Raw genomic sequence first — 6,013 nt, forward strand, 5'->3', positions numbered from 1 at the left:
GTGCTGGGATTAATAGGACAAGCTACAAATCATCTTTTTGGGTGATTTTGCTCAAAGACAGTTCTGTGCTCTGAAATTCAACTCTTCTGCTCACTGTGATTTTTATTCCCCACGGTGCACGAGTGGGAATCAGAGGACAACTCGCAGGACTGGAGCCTCTTAATTCGCCACGTGAGTCCCAGGAATTAAGCTCAAATCTTCAGGCTGAGCGGCAAGTACCTTTACCCACTGAGCCATCCTCACCAGCCCAGAATCCAATTTTAAGGATTGTCTGAACCTGTTTTCACAGATTGCAGCCTTAATTAGCTCCAAACAAATGTAGTCCTTTTTTTTTTTTTTTTTTCTCATCCAAATTGATGTTATTTTCAGGGCTTGAATGGAGTGAGGGAATCTACCTGAATTCTTCTGGATTGCTTTGGCTCTTGTTAATAGCAAAATACCAAAGGGAGGCCTGCCGAGGTACACGTGATGTTCCTGAGGTACCCTCCTATTTCATAAGCTAACACTCACACACCTGCTATATTACTTCCAAACAAAGGTAATGGCTGAGGAGTGTTTGCTTGAACTTTTCCATGGCTCTCCTCTGTGTAATTCCAGAGGCTATGACCTGGACTAAACATCTCTCCATCCTTCCATGGCCTGCCATGGAGCATCCTGGATTCCAAAACACCAGCATAGACTGGAAAGTGACCTAAGTGACCTTGCCCTAGGTAGAGGCCCCAGGGGAGGGGGGGGACCCAGACTTGTTTTCGCTGCCCTGACTCTTGGTAGGGTACACGGTAGACAATCTCTGTCAAGTGAGTGGCTTGTGTGGCGGAGTGAAATCCCACCCTTTGCCTTGATTGGAACCTGGTCTTTCCAGTCACTTCAGAATGAAGGAGGGCCTGGTGATCATTTCTGCTTGGTTCCGAACAGTCCCAGACAGGAAGGTCTCCTGCCTCCTCAGGAGGCAAGCCAAGCACACAGACCTGCCCCTGCCTTGATCTTGACATGGTAATGAGTGCTGCCTTGTATCACACTGTGCTTCCTGCCCCGCCCCCCCCCCCCCCCCCCCCCCCACGTTAGGGCTTCTGACTTAGTGGAGCAATGTCTCCTCTCCTCTCCAGCAGCTGCTACCCCTCCTCAGTGACACCATCACTGAATGCTAATCCGGGGAAAAGCTACAGGAAGTGACTTCCTAGAGAGGAAACTACCAGGGAGTTGACCTCCGAATGACTCCAAACTCAGGGCTAGATCTCCTTCAGATTAGGTTTGATCTAGGGACGCTCTGGAGTCTGCTGTGTTTTTGGAGAGGGACTGTCTTGCAGACGGTGGGTAAGAACATTATTCTGATGGCCTAGGGGAAAACTCTTCCACCGATTCCTGCTTACTTTTCTCAGTCACCAAATGTGGACGATAAAGTTATCTGCACTAGAAGGTTGGGGGATGAATAAAGTGTTTTTTTCATATAAAGGGTTTCTGACGGTCTGGCACATAGGCTATGTTCTGTAAAGCCTGAAATGTATGCAAATGGATACGGAGTTACGATGAATGTGAATATTCATTTAGAATGATAAAAGATATCACAAACCCCCCCCCCCAAGTCAAGATTTAGCTAGGTGTCGGGGCACACATCTGCAGACTCGGGTGATTGAGGCAGGAGGGTCATAAGTTTAAGGTCAAAACTTGGGAACCATAGTGAACCCCCATAAAAAATACTTTTAAGGGTGAAAAGTGTCCAAACAGCAACAAAAAACACCCAGATGATGTGTTCTGATCAACCGCTGTGAGTCCGCACATGACTCTTCGCACCTGGGTCGCATACTCCATGACCTCCTCCTCCTCCTCCTCCCCACCTTTAGTGCAGATAAGCGGCATTCTCCCACCCAATCTGGCTTACTAAGATTTCAAAGGCGATAAGTAGCTAAAAAAATGTGTCATCTGCTGGGTTTGGTGGCACACGCCTTTGATTCCCAACAAAGGGGGAGACAGAGGCAGATGGATATCTGGCCATCTGTGAGGAGCTCAAGGCCAGCTTCGTCTGAATAGGAAGTGTCCCACAAACAGCCAGAGCTACATAATGAGACCTAAACAACAAACAAAAAAAGAAAAAAAAAAAAAGAAAAGAAAAGCGAATTATCGTCACTATTATTGATTACATCAGTATTAACGGTGGTATTAGGATTTAGCTTTTTCAAAGACCGTGTCTTAAGAGCTACATTTCCCATGCTGGATTTGAATTAGCAGCTATCCTTCTGCCTCAGCCTACCAAGTGCTAGGATTACAGACAAAAAACGCATTATCACACCCAGCTTACATCTTATTTCTAAGAAGTGGGGCAAGACACCGCCGCCGCCACAATCCTTGCCTTACAGAAAGCGCCCGAGAGCCAAGTGTGGTAGGCACGCTTGAAGCCAGCCTTAGCTGCATAGCAAATTGGAGACACGCCTACCCTACCTGAGGCCCTGTCTCAAAACATCTCTCTCAAAAATACAAAACAAAGAAGCGAAAAGCAACCAAACAGAACCCAGCTTTCAGGCTGAAACTTCTGTTTTAATCAGATGTCAGTAAAACAAAACCTCCAGAACATAATTTTTCTGTTTCCAGTGAGGGGGCCTTTCAGTCTACTTTCTGGGTCTATGTATTTCAGACCTTTCCATTTTCTTCTGCCCAAGTCTGCTGGTGACAAAGGACACATCTACAGCTCAGTTCAACCTCTGGCCTTGGCTCTTTGTGTCACAACGCCAGATGAGTTGGCACAGTGGGTCATAGGCACGTGTGAAAGTGATTGCCAGCCCAAAGTCAGTTCTCACTGGACTTAGCCAGGTCCTAAACATACTTCCTTCAGAGCCACCTGCTAAAAGAGGAAGACAGAGGTTTCTTAGCACACGTACAATGGTTAGATTCAGTCAAATTGACCACGGAAGAGGAAACCTCAACTGAGAAAATGCCTCCGTCAGATCGGCCCACAGGCATGTCTGTGGGACGTCTTCTCGATTAATAATTCGAGCGAGAGAGCCCAGCTCACTGTGGGCAGTGTCACCACTGTGCGGGTGGTTCTGGGGCACATAAGAAAGCAAACTGAGAAACTCACGAGGAGGACGCCAGCATCACTCCTCCATGGTCTCTGCTTCAGCTTCTGCCTGGATTCCTGCCCCCACTTCCTCTCATGACGAACTGTGAGCTTAAAGATTAAGTGAACCCTTTCCTCCCCAAGTTGCTTTTTGGTCGTAGTGTCTTATCTCAGCAACAGAAAGCAAACTAGGACAATAAGTGATCTCAAGGACACACTGCCCAGGCCTTGGGAGAGATGTGCGTGGAAACAAATGACAGCCGTCTCAGCCCGGCCGGGCACGCAGTTTACACAGGCATTGGGGAAAGTGTTGCAGTGTTATCATTGGCTTTTTTTCTGGGAGGTTTTAGAACCTCTTGTGATCAGCAGTCCAACTTCATCTCCCCCCAGTTCTGGTCCAGCAGGAACGATAAAGTGTCTTTTAGATTTTCATGCACCCAGCAATTGCTCACACACAGCTTGGGTCATGAGTTCAATGAGCCAAACACCAAGGTCAGGGCAGTTCCGTGATCTATATAGCTTTGGGCCACATGTTACATTCTATGTTTTTTTAAATTTTTTTTATTTATTTATTAATTTTGTGTGTGTGCATGTAAACACGCCTGAATGTATGCATGTGTGCCACATGCATGCCAGAGCCTACAGAGGTCAGAAGAAGCACCCGAGCCCCCTGGAGCTGGAGTCATAGGCAGTTGTGCCCACCCGATTTGGGTGCTGGGAACGCAACATGGTTCCTCTGGGAAAACAAGACTTTCTCTTAACTGCCGAGCCATCTTTGAGCCTTCACCTCTTAAACCACGATACAGAGTACAGGGGAAGGGCTGGTTTCCAAGAGGAGACTGGGAAAATGAAGCCACCATGAACGCTGAATGAAGAAAATAGTCACTGTTCAGTGGCAGAGGGCAGACTTGGAGACAACTGGGTGAAGGAAGGGATCACAGCAATGGAGAAACAGGATGGGACAGGAAAGACAGGCCTAAGACCCTTCTCAGCTCCGCAGGGTGGGTTAGGACTCATCTGCATGTCCCTCCACTGAGCAACCTGTTGCCTTAGGTGAAGATATGCGTAGTGGGAGTTTTGGTTTCTTTAAAACATAACAGAAATGTTATGTGGATATGTTTTGGTTTTGATCCCAGGCATGGGGTATAGGCTGTCCACAGCAGCTAACTGTGATTTGTTATGTAACTATGATAGTTCTGTAACTATCCTGTGCTCTGGCAGCGGAGTGGTTCTGCCAGCTGCTGATAATTTGTGTTTGAACTCTAGGGACTCTTCAGAAGATTAATAAACGCCGAGAGATGGGGCGGTGGCTGCTGCTCCTGCTGCTGCTCCTCCTGCTTCTGTTGCTGGTTGCAGATATCTTGATCACAAAGATCAAACTTGCCCTAAAAACTTGATGCCCCTAATCAGCAGGAAGTAGTCTAACAATATTGATGCCCCCTTTCCCTCAAACCTTCTCTCTTTCCTATCTGGTCTTAAGGGGTTGAAAGGGGTAGGGGTGGTGTAGGGAAGTAGGAAAAAGAACCCAAGAAAGTAGCCAAAAATCCAGCTCCACATGTAACCTAACCTCAGCCCAGCTGTGCCTGCCAGCCCCGTTCAGGAACCTCCTCCAGACCCCTGTCTGATATCTGTCTTCCTGTTCTGATTTGGGCCTGCTGATTCCCCACGTACAGCTCCTTCTTCACAGTTCATGAAGGGTCTTTGTGGAGTGTGCTTTAGGGCTTGGCATCCCAGACTTCTCCGGGTAATTCTTTGGAAACTGTCATGGATAAGCGCTACATCCTAAAGGCTCCCTGTCCTCAGTCAGAAGGCCTTGGGAGTCTGCAGTTGTTTCAGCTTTCTTACCATTGAAAAGTTTCTCGTCTTTATCTCTCTCTCTCTCTCTCCTTTCTTTCTTTTTGATTTTGTCATTGTTTGAGACAGAGTTTCTCTGTGTAACAGCCATGGCTGTCCTGGAACTCACTCTGTAGACCAGGCTGGCCTCAACTCACAGAGATCCACCTGCCTCAGCCTCCCATGTGCTGGGATTAAAGGTGTGAGCCACCACACCTAGCTTTCTTCTTGAGTGTTTGAGATGGGTCTCCTTATGGAAGCCTGGCTAGTCTGGACTTCACTATGTAGACCAAGCTGGCCTTGAATTCGAGGCTGTCCTCTTGTCTCTGCTCCCTGAGTGCTGACACCATACCCAGTTCACTTTCCTATCTGATATTATACTTGATTTGTTAGATATTTTTTTAAACTGGGGGCTGGAGAGATGGCTCAGAGGTTAGAGCACTGGCTGCTCTTCAGAGGTCCTGAGTTCAATTCCCAGCAACCACATGGTGGGTCACAACCATCTATAATGAGATCTGGTGCCCTCTTCTGGTCTGCAAGTGTACATGCAGATAGAACATTGTATACATAATAAATCAATCTGAAAAATAAAGAAATATTTCTTACTTGAACACTTTTCAGTTGTTCACAGACCATTCTCAATTTTCTGCTTTGGCTGATTCAGTAAGAATATTTTTAGATTTTTTTTTTTTTTTTTTTTTTTTTAAGAGAGGGTCTCACTATGTATCCCTGGCTGTTCTGGAACTTACTCTGTAGACCAGGCTGGCCTGCCTCTACCTCCCAACTGCTGGGATTAAAGGCATGCACCACAACCACTCAGCAATGATGTATTTATTTATGTACTTTAGGTATAGGGGTGTTTTGTCTGCGTGTACATTTGCACATCATAAGAAGGCATAGATCTCACAGGACTACAGTTATAGATGGTTGTGAGCCACCATGTGGTTGCTGGGAATTGAACTCAGGACCTGTGGAAAAGCAGCCAGTGCTCTTATCGGCTGAGCCGTCCCTCCAGCCGACTGTTTTTTAGTGAGTTAGCATTTATTCGGTTTCATTTGTTGGTTCACTCCTTCCACCACGGGGATTCCAATTATCAAACTCAAGTTGTCAGGCTTGGTGGCAAGAGCC

This window comes from Psammomys obesus, unplaced genomic scaffold, assembly GCF_907164565.1.
Source record: "Psammomys obesus unplaced genomic scaffold, mPsaObe1.curated_primary_1811, whole genome shotgun sequence".
Lineage (NCBI taxonomy): Eukaryota > Metazoa > Chordata > Mammalia > Rodentia > Muridae > Psammomys > Psammomys obesus.